Consider the following 16,303-nt stretch of genomic DNA (forward strand, 5'->3'; position numbering starts at 1 on the left):
CATCTCTGGAAAATATTATCTGCCACACTAATGATGTTGTCACATACCCAGGGATTCTTACTTTCCGTAAAACATCTTTCAGCCCTGCCTGGTTTCTTGTTTGCTACAGAGAAACTCTTTCCATAGTTTGGACTTTTTAAGATAGTTTTAGTTGATACAGAACACACATTAAATAACATTGAGTCAAAATGTGAGAAAATTATTTCCTTTTCAATTCTTTCCTGATCTGTTGGAGCTAAGGAAAAAGTCTCAGCTTGCAGCTAGTATGACTATAACACATTTCTAACACTTGCTAATTTTTCTTTTTCATGTTCTGGCTCAGAACATTCTTATAGTTTAGCATTCCAGGGAGAATTTAATAATATTGCTTTATTTTTGTTATATTTGTTTTTTGCAGTTACCCTCTGCCCAGAGACCTTTACTGCTGACCTGTATGCATGTGCACCCCACATTTTCCAGTCCTCTTGCGGTGTTTGGGCAATGGGCTCAGTTTGGAAGATTTAAAAGCCAGTGAGTGACCCTCTGATCTCTCATCTCCCATTTGATGACCAAGGAGGCTCCGTGTTCTAAGACAGCTCTACCTGAGTCCCAGAGGGACTGAGTGAAGCAGAGTCCTCTGCTAGCCCACATTGGATATGTAACGTGAGTGAGACATTAACACTTGTTGTGTTAAAACTTTGAGTTTTTGGAGTCAATTGTTATTTCTGAATTGACTAACCTTTCCTGACTAATATACCTTCTAATTGGAGCAAATGATAACTTGATTTCCCTACATATAACGAGGCAAAATTTACAACCAAAACAACAAAAGGACTGAGTTGAGTCAAAGAAAAATATTAGGTGAATAATTTGCTAGATGATGCTCAGATATGGGGCAAATCCGGAGGGTAGGATCCCAACATTTGGGAAAACACTGCCACTGTGTTCTCATCTTACTCTCTGTGTGGGAACTCTGGCCTTTATCGAAATTGGTCAGGAAAATAAATCTCCCTTAATTCCCATTTGCTCACCATTCATCCTGTGGCTTGAACAACAATCACCAAAATCTCTTCATTAAAGCTGATTAGTCAAAGATTACATTAAAGGATCTGAATTTTCTATTTGATTTTACAGCCAAATAGCCTGCTTTTGCCTACACTTATCAAGAGTATAAACTGTGGTGCAAGGAGCCTTTCAAGTCTTTCTGTTCATGGTACTATTTAAAGGTAGAAGCAAACAATAACTGACTCAAAGTGAGAGACCACCCAAACACCGCATCCAAGAGAGAAAAGGATGGAGTGTCATTCCAACCCAGTGCACCAAAAAGTTGGACATATGCCGATTAGCAAGTAATTGGGTCTTGGCACAGTGATGTGCTTGTTGGAAACTGCTAAAATATTCACGTACTTGACTATGTCTTTTCCAATTAGATGTAATAAATGCAGATTTGGGTGGCCATATGTTTTATTTTGATGTAATGGTTTTAACCTTTAAGTAGTATGTGTGTTCCCTAGGGCTGGTTTGATTTGAGGCAAGCTGCTATTTTAAAATGTAATGCAATTGGCTTATTATTAGAGACTCTTTCTTGGGCATAAACAAACAAAGTGTTAGTTCTCTAGTTTGAGTTCTACAACCTTTTCTCGCTCCCTCTCTGCCTCCCTCCCTGCCTCCCTGCCTCCCTTCTGATAGTTACTGAGTTCATGCTATGTTTTATACCCTTAATGAACAAGACACAGAATCTACTCTCATTCAGTATCCAGTGGGTAGAAAAAAAGAAACCACGGAAATGCACTGCCATTTACTGAGACCCTGGCAGACTTGGTTACTTTCCTCAAGGAGTCTACAATCTAGTGAAGATGCAAATTATAAATGGACAATTCAAATCTAGTGGGTGACAGAGTATGCAAATTGCCTATCCAATATCCATTCTCCTGTTCTTTCTTTCAAAGGATTTTGTTGTAGGTAGAAAGGCGTCCAGTTAAAAAACTACATTTTCCAGTATCCATGGCAGATAAGGATGGCCACGTGACTAATTACTTACCAATAAAATGTCAGCATATTGAGATTGTGGAAAAGTGCCTTAAAAATGGGGTTGATTTAACTGGCATGTGATCCTTTTTGCTTTTTTCTCCTTACTTACACCTATACCATGAATGCAATGGCTGGAGCTTCAGGGGCTATCTTGTGACCACGAGAAAACCTTGAGGACAGAAGCCATGTGTTTAGATGGAGGAACAGAAAGATAAAAGGAATTTGGTCATTGGTGACATCCTGGAGGGATTAAATTTTTTTTTAATTTTTTCTATTTTTTTTGTTTTTTTAAAATTTCTGTCAAAACATTTTAAACACTTATTATTTTTAATATTTTTTCCTTTTGATTTTGTTTTAGGTTTCTTTTTACTTTGTTTTATTAATCTGCTTTTTTGGTGGGGAGGGAAATTATAATTTCTATAATTGTGGTCTTCAGCTCTGTTTGATTCCTTTTCAAAATTCCCATCTCTCTATTGATATTCTATTGATATTCTCTTTGTGTTCATCTATAATTTTCCTGATTTCCTTTAGTTCTTTGTCCATGTTTTCCTTTAGCTCTTTTAGCACATTTAGGATCATTTTTTAAAAAGTCTTTGTCTGGAATGTCCCAGGTCTGATCCTCCTTATTGATGAGGAGGTTTCTAATAGTTTAATCTTCTCCTTTGCCTGGGCCATCATTTTCTGTTTCTTTGCATGTCTTGTAATATATTGTTGAAACTTGGGCATTTTGATATTTTAATGTGTTATTGCTGGGATTTAGACACTGAAGCATCTGTTCATTAAGCTTATATCCAGTTACCGTCAAGGCAGAGCTTTCCTTGAATCCCAGGACCTAACAAAAAATAAAAATAAAAGAAGGGAAAAAAAGAGAAAACACCTTTCCCAGTCTTTGCAGATTGACTTGTGCAAGTGCTCGCTTTCAGAGCTTACCCATACAGTGTGTTTAGAGAATAGATCCAGGCCAATGCATAGGTGCCATCCTGATCCTTTCTGCACTTGTGTCTTTTCTTGGGCACAGGAATTTACCTATTTATGGATAGGATATGGCTGTCCTCTTTTCCCTAGGAAACAGTTTCCTCATGGTCCCGGGTACTGCATTGTATGTTCTACAGCAAGCAATCTCTTGCTGGGCCCAGGCCTCCACTTGACTGTTCTCCCAGAGCAATCTATAGGAGAGCTCCATGAGCTGCTTTAAACATGCAGGGTCAGTTCTGGACCAGACAGATTGGGCCAGACATATATGTTCCCACTATGTGCACAACAGTTACTCTGCTCCTCTGGAACTGGGATCAGGGATCCACTCTGGGAGCATTGGCTGGCTCCACAAAGAGCTGGTGAGGGTTGAGGGAAGAACCAGCCAGGGTACCAGGAGATCCTACTGCTTTTAAGTAGATTTCTTCTTGATTCAGTGCTCATCCTGTTAATGCAATTCTTCAACTGTTTTCTGGAGCTTTGAGAAAGATGTTTCTGCTGGTTCTTGCAGGTTTTCAAAGCTTCTATAGAGGGGTGGAGCACTGAAGGGTCTCATTCCACCATCTTGAGTGGGACAGGATCACAGACAAGATTCTTTTGGTTGCAAGTGAGAGTAGGCCCACATGTAAGCTGCCTTAAAACGGGGGGAATTTATTGGTTCATCTAACTGAAAAGTCAAAGGAAGTTGGACTTTAGGCACACTTTGATCTAGAGTAGTGGCACCCGACAAGACAGTATCACTTCTCAGTGTCACATTCTCGGGGTTCAAATTGAAATTTGTGAGGGCAATTTTGGTTATTACATTATATACAGAATATCTTTTAAAATCCACAACAAAGCTACTAGAACTAATAAGTGAACGCAGCAAAGTGACAAGGTAGAGGATCAATACCCCCAAATCAATAATGTTCTATACACTAGTAATGAACAAAAGAAGAAAAAAATCAAGGAATAAATTCCATTTACAATAGCACCTAGAAGAATGAAATATGTAGGAATAAATCTAACCAAGGATGTAAAGGACTTGTACACATAAAACATCGCTAAAGGAAATCAAAGGAGACCTAAATAAATGGAAGGACATTCCATGTTCATGGATTGGAAGAGTAAATATTAAGATGTCAATTTTACCCAAAGCAATGTACAGATTAAATGCTATCCCAATCAAAATTTCCATAGCCTTCTTTGCATAAATGGAAAAGCCAGTCATTAAATTTGTATGGACAAGTAAGTGGCCCTGAATAGCCAAAGCCATCTTGAAGAAAAAAGAATGCAGTTGGAGGACTCACACTTCTTGATCTTAAAGCTTATTACAGAACCCTAGTAATCAAAACAGCATGTAACTGGCACAAGGAAAAATGTATAGACCAGTGGAATAGAATTAAGAGTTCAGAAATGAACCCTCACATTTATGGCCAACTGTTTTCAATGATTATTTTTTAACTGCAAATTTTACTGAGATATAGTCACACACTGTACAATCCATCCAAAGTATACAATCAATGTTTCACAGTATTATCACTCAGTTGTACAATCATCATCACAATCAATTTTAGAACATTTTCACTACTACAAAAAGAAAAAGAACAAATACACATAAAGAAATAAACCCAAAGCACCCCAAACCCCTTAATGCCCCTATTATTGACCCCTGGATTGGTGTGGTACATTTGTTACTGTTATGAAAGACTACTAAGATATTAATGTAATTATAGTCTATAGTTTGCAATAGGTACTTTTTCCTCCATATACCCTAATCTATTGTTAATTCTTTGTACAAGTGTCATACATTTGTAATTGTTCATGAAAGAACTTATTTATATTTGTAGTGTTAATCATAAAAATTGTCCACCACAAGGTTCACTGTATTATACACTCCCATATTTTAACCTTTACCTTTCTTTTTGGTGACATGAACTTCTTTCAACCATATTCACCTACAATTAAGCACTATTACTTATAATACAATAACAAGCTTACATCACCTCTATCCATTTCCAAATATTTAAGATCAACCTTGTTAAAAATTCTGTACCTATTAGGTAACTGCTCCCCATTTTCTAGCTTCCTTCTATTTCTTAGTAATCTATAGTCTCAGTTTTATGACTTTGAGTTTGCATATTCTAATTGGTTCATATTAGTGAAATCATACAATATTTGTCCTTTGTGTTTGACTTACTTCACTCAGCATTATGTCCTCAAGGTTCATCCATATTGTTGCATGCTTCAGGACTTCATTCCTTCTTACTGCTGAGTAATATTTTATCATATGGAATATACCATATTTTGTTTACCCATTCATCAGTCAATGGACACTTGGGTTGTTTGCAGGTTTTGGCAATTGTGAATAATGCCACTATGAACATCGGTGTACAATATCTGTTCAAGTTTCCTCTTTCAATTATTTGGGGTATATACCTAGAAAGGGGTATTTCCAGGTCATATGTTAAGTATATACTTAACTTCCTGAGGAACTGACAAACTGTCTTCCACAGTGGCTGCACAATTTTACATTCCTACCTATAACAGATGAGTGTTCATATTTCTCCACATCCTCTCCAACATTTGTAATTTTCCATTTTTTTTTTAATGCTAGCCATTCCAGTGGTATGAAATTGTATCTCACTCTGGTTTTGATTTGCATTTCCCTAATAGCTAGTGAGGTTGAGCATTTTCTCATTTGCTTTTTGACCATTTGTATCCTCTTTGGAGAAATGTCTATTCAATTCTTTTGCTTGTTTTTAAAATGGGTTGTTTGTCTTTTCATTGTTGAGTTGTAGAATTTCTTTATATATTTTGGATATTAAACCCTTACTGGATATGTGGTTCCCAACTATTTCCTCTCATTGAGTAGGTTGTCATTTTACTTTCATATAAAGTCCTTTGATGGCACAAAAGTTTTTATGTTTTCTTTCATTGTTTGTGCTTTGGGTGTAAGGTCTAAGAAACCATTGCCTCACAAAAGGTCCCAAAAATGCTTCCCTTTATTTTCTTTTAGGAGTTTTATTCTGGTTCTTATATTTAGGTCTTTGATCCATTTGAGTTGATTTTTGTGTATGGTGTGAAGTAGGGGTCCATCTTCAGTTTTTTTTTTTTTCTCATATAGACATCCAGTTTTCCCAGCACCATTTCTTAAAGAGATTATTCTTTCCCCATTGCATGTACCTGGAAGCCTTGTCAAAAACCAGTTGGCCATAACATGAGGGTTGATTTCTGAACTCTCAGGTCTATTCCATTTGTCTATATGTTTTCTCCTTGTGCCAGTATCATGCTGTTTTGATTACTCTGGCTTTATAATAAGTTTTAAGATAGGGAAAGAAAGTGTGAGTCCTACAACTTTGTACTTTTTTTTCAAGATGTCTTTGGCTATTTAGGGCTTCTTAACCTTCCATGTAAATTTGATGATTGGCTTTTCCTTTTCTGCAAAGATGTTGGAATTTTGTTTGTGATCATGTTGAGTCTATAAATTGATTTCTGTAGAATTAACATCTTAACAATATTTAGTCTTCCAATCCATGAACATGAAATAATAGCTATTATTATTATTACCAGCTATGTCTTTTAGCAGGTTACATAACATTTCTGAGCCTCATTTTCTTAATCTAAAAAATGGGCGCATGCTACTACTTTCACCAGATTACTGTGATGTGTGAAGGAGATAATTAGATTTTATTTTTTTATTATGTGCTCATTGAATGAATGCATGAATGAATGAATGAATGAATTCTGGGACTCATGTATTAGGGCAGGCTCCTGATGACAGTAACAAACTACCCCCCGAAACACACACACACATTTATCTCTCTGTCATTGTACCCCAGTGTGGATAGCAGAAGGCTATGCAGCTAGCAGGCAATCAGGGACCCACAGTCCTTCCATCCAAGGTTCCATCCTCACAGTCCTCTTCTTTCAGCTGATGGGGAAAGATCATGGCAGATCTCATGTGGAAGGTTTCTATGGGCCAGGCCTGGCAACCATCACTTCTTTTCCCGTTCCACTGGCCCCTCAGTATGTACCTGGCTGCAAGGGAAGCTGGGAGAATGTGGTCCAGCCATGTACCCAGGACAACAAGGAAGACAAGCAGCAATTCATCTCAATTGAGCTTTCTAGAAATCACAAAGTGGGCAGACGCTTTGCCAACTGCTTCTGAGACTCAAGATAATAGCAAATGAGTCAGATGGTGTCATATACAGGTTGAAGAGGTGGAGAAGGGTTGGAAGAAGGAGAAAAGAAAGAAACAAGTGCTTAACAGAGATGGAGCCTTGTCTCTCTTCTATGGCTCTCAGGTCCTGGATGATGGAGCTGCAAAAGTGGTCCATACTCCCACTTCCCTCCCTCTGTCCTTGTCCATTTGCTCCTTTGGATTCTGTTAGCGAGCTCCATCATTGTTTTTCTGATTTCATTAAAATGCCACCAAGACACATGCTCTGCGGTACGCCACTTCAATCCTAAGTGGGGCATTTTTGCTAGATAGATTGATTTTTAAAATGACAGCATCTGTTTGCTTGTACACATTTATTTATAATTCTTCCCTTGGCAATTAGAGTGGCAGAATTGGTGAGCAGTAACCAGCTGTTTGAATTAGCGAGGAAGGGAGGCAGTGATTTGATCTGTGAAGGAGTATCAAAGTCCTGGCCAGAAGCAATAAAAACGGAACAGATGCCCTCAAATACACAATGCTGGGGAGGAACTTTTAAATCACACACACTGCCAGCCCCGGAGAGGGGCCAGACAAGCTGGGTGAGGCTGTGAAGCCATTGCAAGTGGGCAGCTATGACTGGCCCTCTCTGGGATTTAAGGGGGTTGATGTGGACAGTGGTGCTGGGGAGGGGGTAGCTGAGTAGCTGCCTCATGGACTCAGTGGAGTTGGACCCTCTGATGAGTCCCCATTTCACTCAAGGTGAAACCCAAAGGACTTACTCCAGCACACAAGACTCTACCAATCCAGCCTTTGTTATTTCTCTGCCCTCACTTCCTGCTGTCTCGGGTGGTCTGCTCCAGCCATGCCAGTTCCTTGCTGCTCTTTCAACAGGCCAGAGGCTCCCAAGTCAGGGCCTCTGAGGCTCTGGCTTTCCCCTGCCTGGAGGTCTCCCTGTCTGCTCACTCCCTTGGCTCTTTCAAATTTGTGCTCAATGATTACTTCTCAGAACCTAGAATTTAGCATTGCAGTCTCCCCCTCCAACTCTAGCCTTCCTGTCCTCTCTTTCTTCCTAGCCCTTACCACTTTTCTACTTTTAAAAAATGTTAATTTTCTGTCTGCTTCATAGAATGTGAGCTTCATGGTGGCAGGGACCTCATCTGTCTTGTTCACTTCGAATTCCCAGTGCCTTGAACTGTACTTGGTAGGTGCTCAGTAAATATTTGCTGAATCAATGAATGGATTTTTCATTCTGGGAACACCTTGTCCTCTTTTATTCTCCCTCTCTGCAAGTCAGGAGTCACAAAAAGCCCAGGTCACTTAGAGTGGCCCCTTGGGGGCACCAACCCTGGATTCTTGATCTCTGTAGCTCTTCAAAGCCTGGCCCAGTGTCCAGCACACAGTAGGTGGCCAATAAATATGTGCTGAATAAAGAGATAATGGAATGACCCAAATTAAGGCTTAGCAATGCTCAAGCCCAAAAACAGTTATCCCGAGATTTCTCCTTTAATTTCCTGTATGACCAGGAGAGACTGCAAAATAAATCTTGCACCCTAGCATGGGTGTCTCCAGATCCTCCATTAGCACCTTAACCCGAGTCACCAACGTCTTCCACCTGGACAATGACGACAACTCCTAACTGTATCCCAGCTGCCAGTCTAAGGCCCTCTACACTTTCTTCTCCACACAACAGCCAAAGTGATCCCAAAAGTATCAGTCAGCAACTCAAGAGTCCATCAACAGATGAATGGAAAACAAAATGTGGTATATACACACAATGGAATATTATTCAGCTGTAAAAAAGGGAATGAAGTTCTTATGCATGCTGCAACATGAGTGAACCATGGAGATGTCATATTGAGTGAAAGTAGCCAGATGCAAAAAGACAGATATTGTATAATCACACTTGCATGAAATACCTGGAAGAAGCAGATTTCATAAATTCAGACAGTAGATCACAGGTTACCAGGGGCTGGGGATGGAGAGAATAAGAGGGAGTTATTGCTTAATGGTTACAGAATTTCTGTTTGAGGTGACGAAAAAGTTGGGGTAATGGATTTTGGTGATGGTAGCACAAAATTGGGAATGAAAGTAATACTACTGAATTGTATACTTGAAAGTGGTTAAAATGGGAAATTTTACATACATATAATGTATGTTACTACAGTAGAAAGTTTAAAAAAAAAACCCAACAACTGTCAATCAGATCATGCCATTCCCCTGCTAACCACCCTACAAATAGCCCTTACAGCCAAAATCCAAACTCCCCATCATGTCCACTAGGACTCTGCTGCCCTGGCCCTGCCCATGTGTCTCCCACCCCTGCCCCACACACTCTGTATTTCTGCCAACCTGCCCCCCTTGCTTCCTTTGAACACCCAGAAGCCTTTGCACTTGTGGCTCCCTCTGCCTGGAATGCCTTCTCCCTGGTTCTTTTATCCTTTAGGGCTTAGCTCATATGTCACCTCTTCAGAGAGGTCTTTCCTGACCACCTCATCTAAACTGTATCCCAGTCTCCCTTCCACCCCTCGCCACCCATCAACCTCCAGAGAAGAATGTGATGGGACAGATTGGAGAGAATTCCAATGAGTTCCCAGGGACCTAACTTCTAGCAGCTCAGTCACTCCCCTGCCTCCTTCCATCTGCTTATGTACACGAAGCTGCATAATCTTTTGGTATATTACTTTATCTTTTTTGTTGTTCCTCCTTCTTCTTGTTCTCCTTTCTCCTTCTTCTCATCAAAGTAAGCATCTGTTGTCTCAGGGGAAGGATATAGCAGAAGGGGAGGAAGAAACAGCTCATAAGTCTTTCTGCCTTTTCTTTTCATCTAGGAGAACTTAGAGGATTCTGGGAAGAACCAGGAGGCTGCAGGGAATTGATGACACAGGCAAAGTGTCTTGGAGAAAGAGGAGGAGAACAGTATTCTCCTCCCCAGACTGGAAAGAGATCGACTGGGGGAGGGAAAGGGAGAGAGTGGTAATGATGGGGTAATGAGCAGTGGGCCCTGGGCTCTACTTCCTGTCACCTCTCTAATGAGGGAGCAAGAAGACCAGGAGAAGAGGCTGCCTCTATGGCCAGAAACCAGAACTCAGCTGCCTTTGGACTCAATCCTGTTCACAGTTATGCTTGGTTTGGCTCAGGCAGTGTTTACATTGTGTGTATTTCTTTAAATGAGTTGTCAACATTTAAAAGATTGAGTCATTCAAATTTCTCTTGAAAATTCAGATCCAGGTTTGCAGTTTCTCTTGAAAGAGAGATCTGGCAGTACTGGACCTGCAGTCCCACGAGGCAACGGGGTGGCGCTGAGCAGAGGCTGACCCTTGCAGCCTGGTGTGAACTCTCTACTGGGCCACAGTCTCCACCTCTCCCTTCATTTATTCCCTTGATTAGTCTAGCTCCCTTTGGCATCTGCGTTTTCAAACTCTAGCGCTGATGTGACAGCCAGTTGTAGTGAAGGTGCTGAGATCCCAGGCAGGTTCTGAAAGCAGCAGAGAGCTGCTGCTTCTGTAGAGGCTGTGTGGACAGGAAGGGCGGACCTCTTTGTGGTAACTCTCGTGGGCAGATGACCTACACACTGCTGAAACTGACTGTAGCATCATCAACCCAGGAGCCGAGGCCCCACACCAGAAAGGAAGGGTAAAGTCAAGAAGGGCTGAAGTTTCCTTTTATGCCAACACTGCAATCGAAGGTAAGAGTGAAAGACTCAGTGGGTTATAGAGATTCTTAAACAGCGATACATTTCTTGAGCAACCCAGGTTTGTGGATGAGATGCAAGGCTGATGACATACATTACCCATTCTTCAGGGTCCAGCTTATCTCCCAAAGATGGTTCTCAAACTTGAGCAGGCATCAGAATCACTTACAGGACTGCCAGCCCCGGTGGCTCATTTGATGGTCTGGGCGGAGACTGAGAATTTGCATTTCTGACAAGTTCCCCTGTGATGTTAATGGTGCTGGCTGAGAAACACTAGTTTAGAGAATATCTTAATTAGTCCTCACAATCTTATTAGGTAGGGCCTATTATCTTCCTTTTTGGTTTTGTTTTTTATTTAATTTTCCAAAATTTCTAAACATTCCATCCCACCAAGCAACAACCCTCCCTTCCTTTTTTTAAAAAAATTATTAGAACAATTGTAGGTTCACAGAAACCTCGTGTGGAAAATAGTAAGTTTCCATTCACACCCCCACCCCCCACACAGTTTTCCCAATTATTAACATTTTCCCCCCTTCCCTCTTAGAAGAAGAGGAGGAGGGGGAGAAGGGGAGGAGGAGGAGGAGGGGGGAGGGAGGAGGAGGGGAGAGGAAGAAGAGGAAGAAGAAACAGGCTAGAGAGGCTAATTTGCCGGGGTTCCCACCGCCCTGGGAAACAGAGCTGGGGTTTAGCTCAGGTGTGTCTGCCTGCTCCAGGCCACTGCCCACGCTGCGTGTCCCTGTGGAACCAAGCCTGCAATATGTCTGAGGAGGGAGGAGGTGGTCTGGGTGGGTGGTGGGAATGTCTACTTTGATTCCTCTCTCTGTTGGAGAGAATAGTAATTTACACTTTATAGTGCTCGCTATGTGCCACAGCCTAAGTGCTTTATACATATTAACTCATTTAGTACTGATATTGAGTACACATAGTGACTCATTTGGTATGAACTCATTCAGTCCTCATGGCAGTCCTCCGAAGTATGTCCCGGGATCATCTTCAGCCCCATTTTACGGAGAAAGAAACTGGATCTACTCCATCCAATCAGCAGGCTAGAGTAGGGGGGAACCTGGGGGTTTGGAAGTGATGACGTCACTTCTGCTCATTTCCACTGGCCAGAACTCAGTCACATGATCACACCCACCTGCAAAGGAGGCTGGGAGAGGTAAGTTCATGGGGAAACTGGACGTGGGATTTGCAGCTCTCTGGGCTTTGCCTGGACCGTTTGAGGACTGTTTATGCCTTTCAAACCTCAGCTCCGGGAAGCGGCTGAACTAGCACTAAAACCCAGGACGCCTGATTCTTAAGGACAATGTCAGCGCCCAGGGGAAAGGCAGGGTGCGGGAACCCACGGACAGTAAAGTGAAGATTGTCATCCGGGCTCCCGTGATCTGGGAACACGCAACTGCACTGGAGGTCCCCCGCGCAGAGCCCTGTGCCTGCCTGAAGATGGAGCTCTGAGACCCCTGCTGCCGTGTGTAGCTCTGTCACCTCGGGCAAGTCACTGCCCTCCCAGCCATGGTTTGTTTTAACATCAGGAATGACCATACCTATCTTGCTGGGTTATTTGTGGGGGCAAAATAAGATAGCAGACCCTTGGCCTTCGCAGGCACAAAATACGTGCTACCTAAATCTGAATTGAAATCTATGTCAGAGATTCTCATCTGTGACTGCACCTGGAGAGCTTTTTTTTTAAAAAAAAAAAAAAAAAATACCAATGCCAGGGCACTATCTGCCTGAAGGGGTCCTAAATCATCTGTCTGGGGTGAATCGGAGCATGGGGATTTTATAGAAATCTCCCCAGGTCGTTCTAATATGCAGGCAGGCTTGAGAACCACTGTCTGTCAGACTTTCAACTAGAATGGACCAGTCACTATCTCCTCCTTACTTAAGGAAGAAGGGGTCCAGGTTCTCTGATTTGGGGAGGCATTTTGGGTTGGGGTGGGGCAGGGTTTGACCTTCAGACCCCTTCCTGGGTCACCTCCCACCTCCTCTCTTTTCTTTTTTAATTCAGTTTTATTGAGAAATATTCACATACCATACAGTCATCCATGGTGTACAATCAACTGTTCACAGTGCCATCATATAGTTGTGCATTCATCACCCCAATCTATTTTTGAACATTTTCCGTACACCAGAAAGAATCAGAATAAGAATAAAAAATAAAAATAAAAAAAGAATACCCAGATCACCCCCCCATCCCACCCTATTTTTCATTTAGGTTTTGTCCCCATTTTTCTACTTATGCATCCATACACTGGATAAAGGGAGTGCGATCCACAGGGTTTTCACAATCACACTGTCACCACTTGTAAGCTACATTGTTGTACAGTCGTCTTTAAGAGTCAAGGCTACTGGGTTGGAGTTTGGTAGTTTCTGGTATTTGCTTCTAGCTATTCCAGTATATTAAAACCTAAAAAGTATTATCTATATCGTGCATAAGAATGTCCACCAGACTGACCTCTCAACTCCATTTGAAATCTTTCAGCCACTGAAGCTTTATTTCGTTTCGTTTTGCATCCCCCTTTTGGTCAAGAAGATGTTCTCAATCCCACGATGCGGGGTCCAGATTCATCCCCGGGAGTCATATCCCGCGTTGCCAGGGAGATTTACACCCCGGGAGTCAGGTCCCACATAGTGGGGAGAGCAGTGAGTTCACCTGTCGAGTTTGCTTAGCTAGAGAGTGAGGGCCACATCTGAGCAACAAAGAGGCACTCGGGGAGACTCTTAGGCACAATTATAAGCAGGTTATCCTCTCCTTGCAGCAACAAGCTTCATAGGGGCCAGCCCCAAGACAGAGGGCTCAGCACATCAAGCCGTCAGTCCCCAATGTTTGTGAGAACATCAGCAACAATCCAGGTGCCACCTCCTCACTTTTTAACCATCAGGAGGTGATGGCCCCCTCCTTGGGGGCCAGCACAAGTAGGGCCTGATGCATTTCAATTGCATCTCCACCAGAGAGCCTGTGTAAGGATGCCGGCTCCTTCTCAGCCTGCTCCCAGCCCTGGATTTTTATCTCACCATCTGCTCTGCAGAGACTGGCAGCTGCCAAAGCTTACAAATAGCCCCGGCCTGTACTTTCATGTAGAACAGGGAAGCGTCATAATTTCTGAGCTGTTACCAGGCGGAACAACTTTCCGCCAGCTAAGGTGACATGCAGCAGTTGCCATTTGAACAGGTTGCTTTGCAGGACCAGCAGGAGACAGTAACTGCCACCTCACAGCTATTACTTTCAGTGGGAGAGGAAAAGCCACAAGCTTTGGTTATTCAATTGGCATTTCCCTCGTGGTGAGGGGAGAGGTGGGGGCTGCAGCAGCAGGATGGGGCAGGGGGTTATTTATTTTATTTAACAGCACAGTGACTATTGCCAGGCACGGTTCTCAGTGCTTCACAAATTTTAACTCAATGAAATCCTGACAGTAAACCTGTGAGATTGGTACTATTGTTATCCTCGTTTTACAGATGAGGAAATGGGGCACAGAGGAGCTGAGTGAATTGCCCAAGTTCCCATGGCTGGGGAGTGGCAGAACTGGGATTCAGACCACGTGGTCTGGCTTTAGCCCCTGGGCTGCCCAGCCGGCTCGGTTTGCCCTGGATGGAGGGTGCTCCCGGGATGCAGGGCTCTTGATGCTAAAACAGGGACAGTGCTGGGCAAACTGAGATGGTTGGTCACCCTCACTGTGCTGCTTCTCAGAGTGTTGCTGGGAATGTGTCCGCCTGGAACCTCCCTAATCAACAAATATCTATCAGATTTTTCAACCTGGTGACTACAATATGCTGGGGGTTGGGTTGGAAGGTAAAAAAAGACAGATGTGGCCCCCTTGCACTTCTGGAAGTTATGTGGCCCTGGGGAGAGAAAGAGAATAAATATAAGCAAATAAATCAACTGAGTACTTTCAGATGGTGACAGTGCTTTAAAGGGAGTAAGGCAAGGAGACAAATATCTTTAGAAGGGGAGTTAGGAAGGGCCTCCCTGAGAAGGTGACATTTGAGCAGAGACCTGCAGTAATAAGACATGTAGCTATTTGGTGGAACAGTGATTCAGGCAGTGGGAATAGCATGTGCAAAAGCCCTGAGGTGGGCACAAGCTGGGCGTGTTGAAGCAAGAGCCAGCCAGCACTCAAGGAAGAACCAAGTGTGAGTGGGAGATGAACCTGAGAGGTGACAGCAACACGGAATCTGGATTATATTTTAAGAACAGCAGGAAGCTGCTGTGGGAGTTTAAGCAGGGGAGTAATGATTTGGTTGGCATTTTATCCTAATGGCTCTGACTACTGGGGACTGTCAGGGGTGGGACGGGAAGCAGGGAGGCCCTTTTAGCAGGATGTGGCTGCAGTCCAGGTGGAGGTGACGGTGGTATGGGCTGGTTTTGGGGTGGTGGAGTTGGAGTGAAGTGGGTGGATCTGGGAGGTATTCTGGGCATAGAGGCAATGGGATTTGCTTTGGTTAAGATATGGCGTGGTGGGGGGGATGGTGGAGGGCAGTGAGGACAGGCCACCCTGTGGCACAAAAATGGAGACCCACATGCCCTCCATCCAACATTTCCAAGTCATAAATTAAACTGACAACATTATCAAATGGAACATGTCCTGTCTCACCTTGGGAAATCTCTTCATAATGCCCTGGGGGGTCAGGCTTGCGTTGGGATTCTCTGGCTCTTTGGGTTTCTATGGTGGAACATGGCAACCAGAGGAAACCTGGGCGATGTCCTCACTTGTCGCCCGGCACTAGGGGCTGTGCTTTTGAGAGGGAAAAATCAGGGATGAGTCCCAGGTTTTTGGCTTGAGCAAGTTTTAGCTCAAACGTGTCCTCTTCTGTGAAGCCCTTTTTGACTCCCCTGACCCTTCCTGCTGAGATCTTGCCCCTTCCTCTTTCCTCCTTCAGGACCTTGCTTTTGGAGATTTCATGCAGACAGATCTTTGCCCCCAACTCTGTGGCCTCGAGCCGGTGTCCAGCCCTCTTTGGGACCACTAGTATCTTCTTTGGAGGTTTACATGAGAGAAAATATATAAATTGCACGTGGCAGAGCCTACTGTGCACTCACCAAAATCCCTTTCCTTTTTCTTCTGGGCACATAGCCTACATTCCCCAGACTTCCCTGCTGTTATATGTGGCCTGTGCCCAAATTCTGGCCAGTGGGATATGGGCCTAAGTAATGTCATCACTTCCAAATCTGGTCTATTAAAACCTCCCATGTGAGATCCTGCTCTCTCTCCCTTCTCTCTCTTCCCTTGTCTGCTGGCTGAATGTGAAGATCCAGCAGAAGGATCTTATACCCTACACAGGGGTGGCAAATGATGGCCCCTGAGCTAGCTCCCACTGGCTGCCTGATTTTTAAATAAAGTTTTATTAGAACACAGCCATGCCCATTTGTTTATGTATTCTTTGTGGCTGCTTTCAGGCTGCAATGTCAGAATTCACTAGTTGTGATGGAGACCATATGACCTGCAAAATCAAAAGTATTTACTGTCTGGTCCTTTATAGAAAAAGTTCAC

At 43.0% G+C, this 16,303-nt stretch overlaps 1 long non-coding RNA gene across 1 annotated transcript in view; it reads left to right on the forward strand.

The window, feature by feature from the left end:
* The window catches only part of LOC119517559, a 37,338-nt gene that overhangs the window by 13,331 nt on the left and 7,704 nt on the right, over nucleotides 1–16,303 (forward strand). The window contains exon 2 of the long non-coding RNA XR_005213554.1: nucleotides 398–642. This is a non-coding gene — a long non-coding RNA (uncharacterized LOC119517559). The remainder of the gene's footprint in view (nucleotides 1–397; nucleotides 643–16,303) is intronic.

The sequence above is a fragment of the Choloepus didactylus genome, chromosome 21, assembly GCF_015220235.1.
Source record: "Choloepus didactylus isolate mChoDid1 chromosome 21, mChoDid1.pri, whole genome shotgun sequence".
NCBI lineage: Eukaryota > Metazoa > Chordata > Mammalia > Pilosa > Megalonychidae > Choloepus > Choloepus didactylus.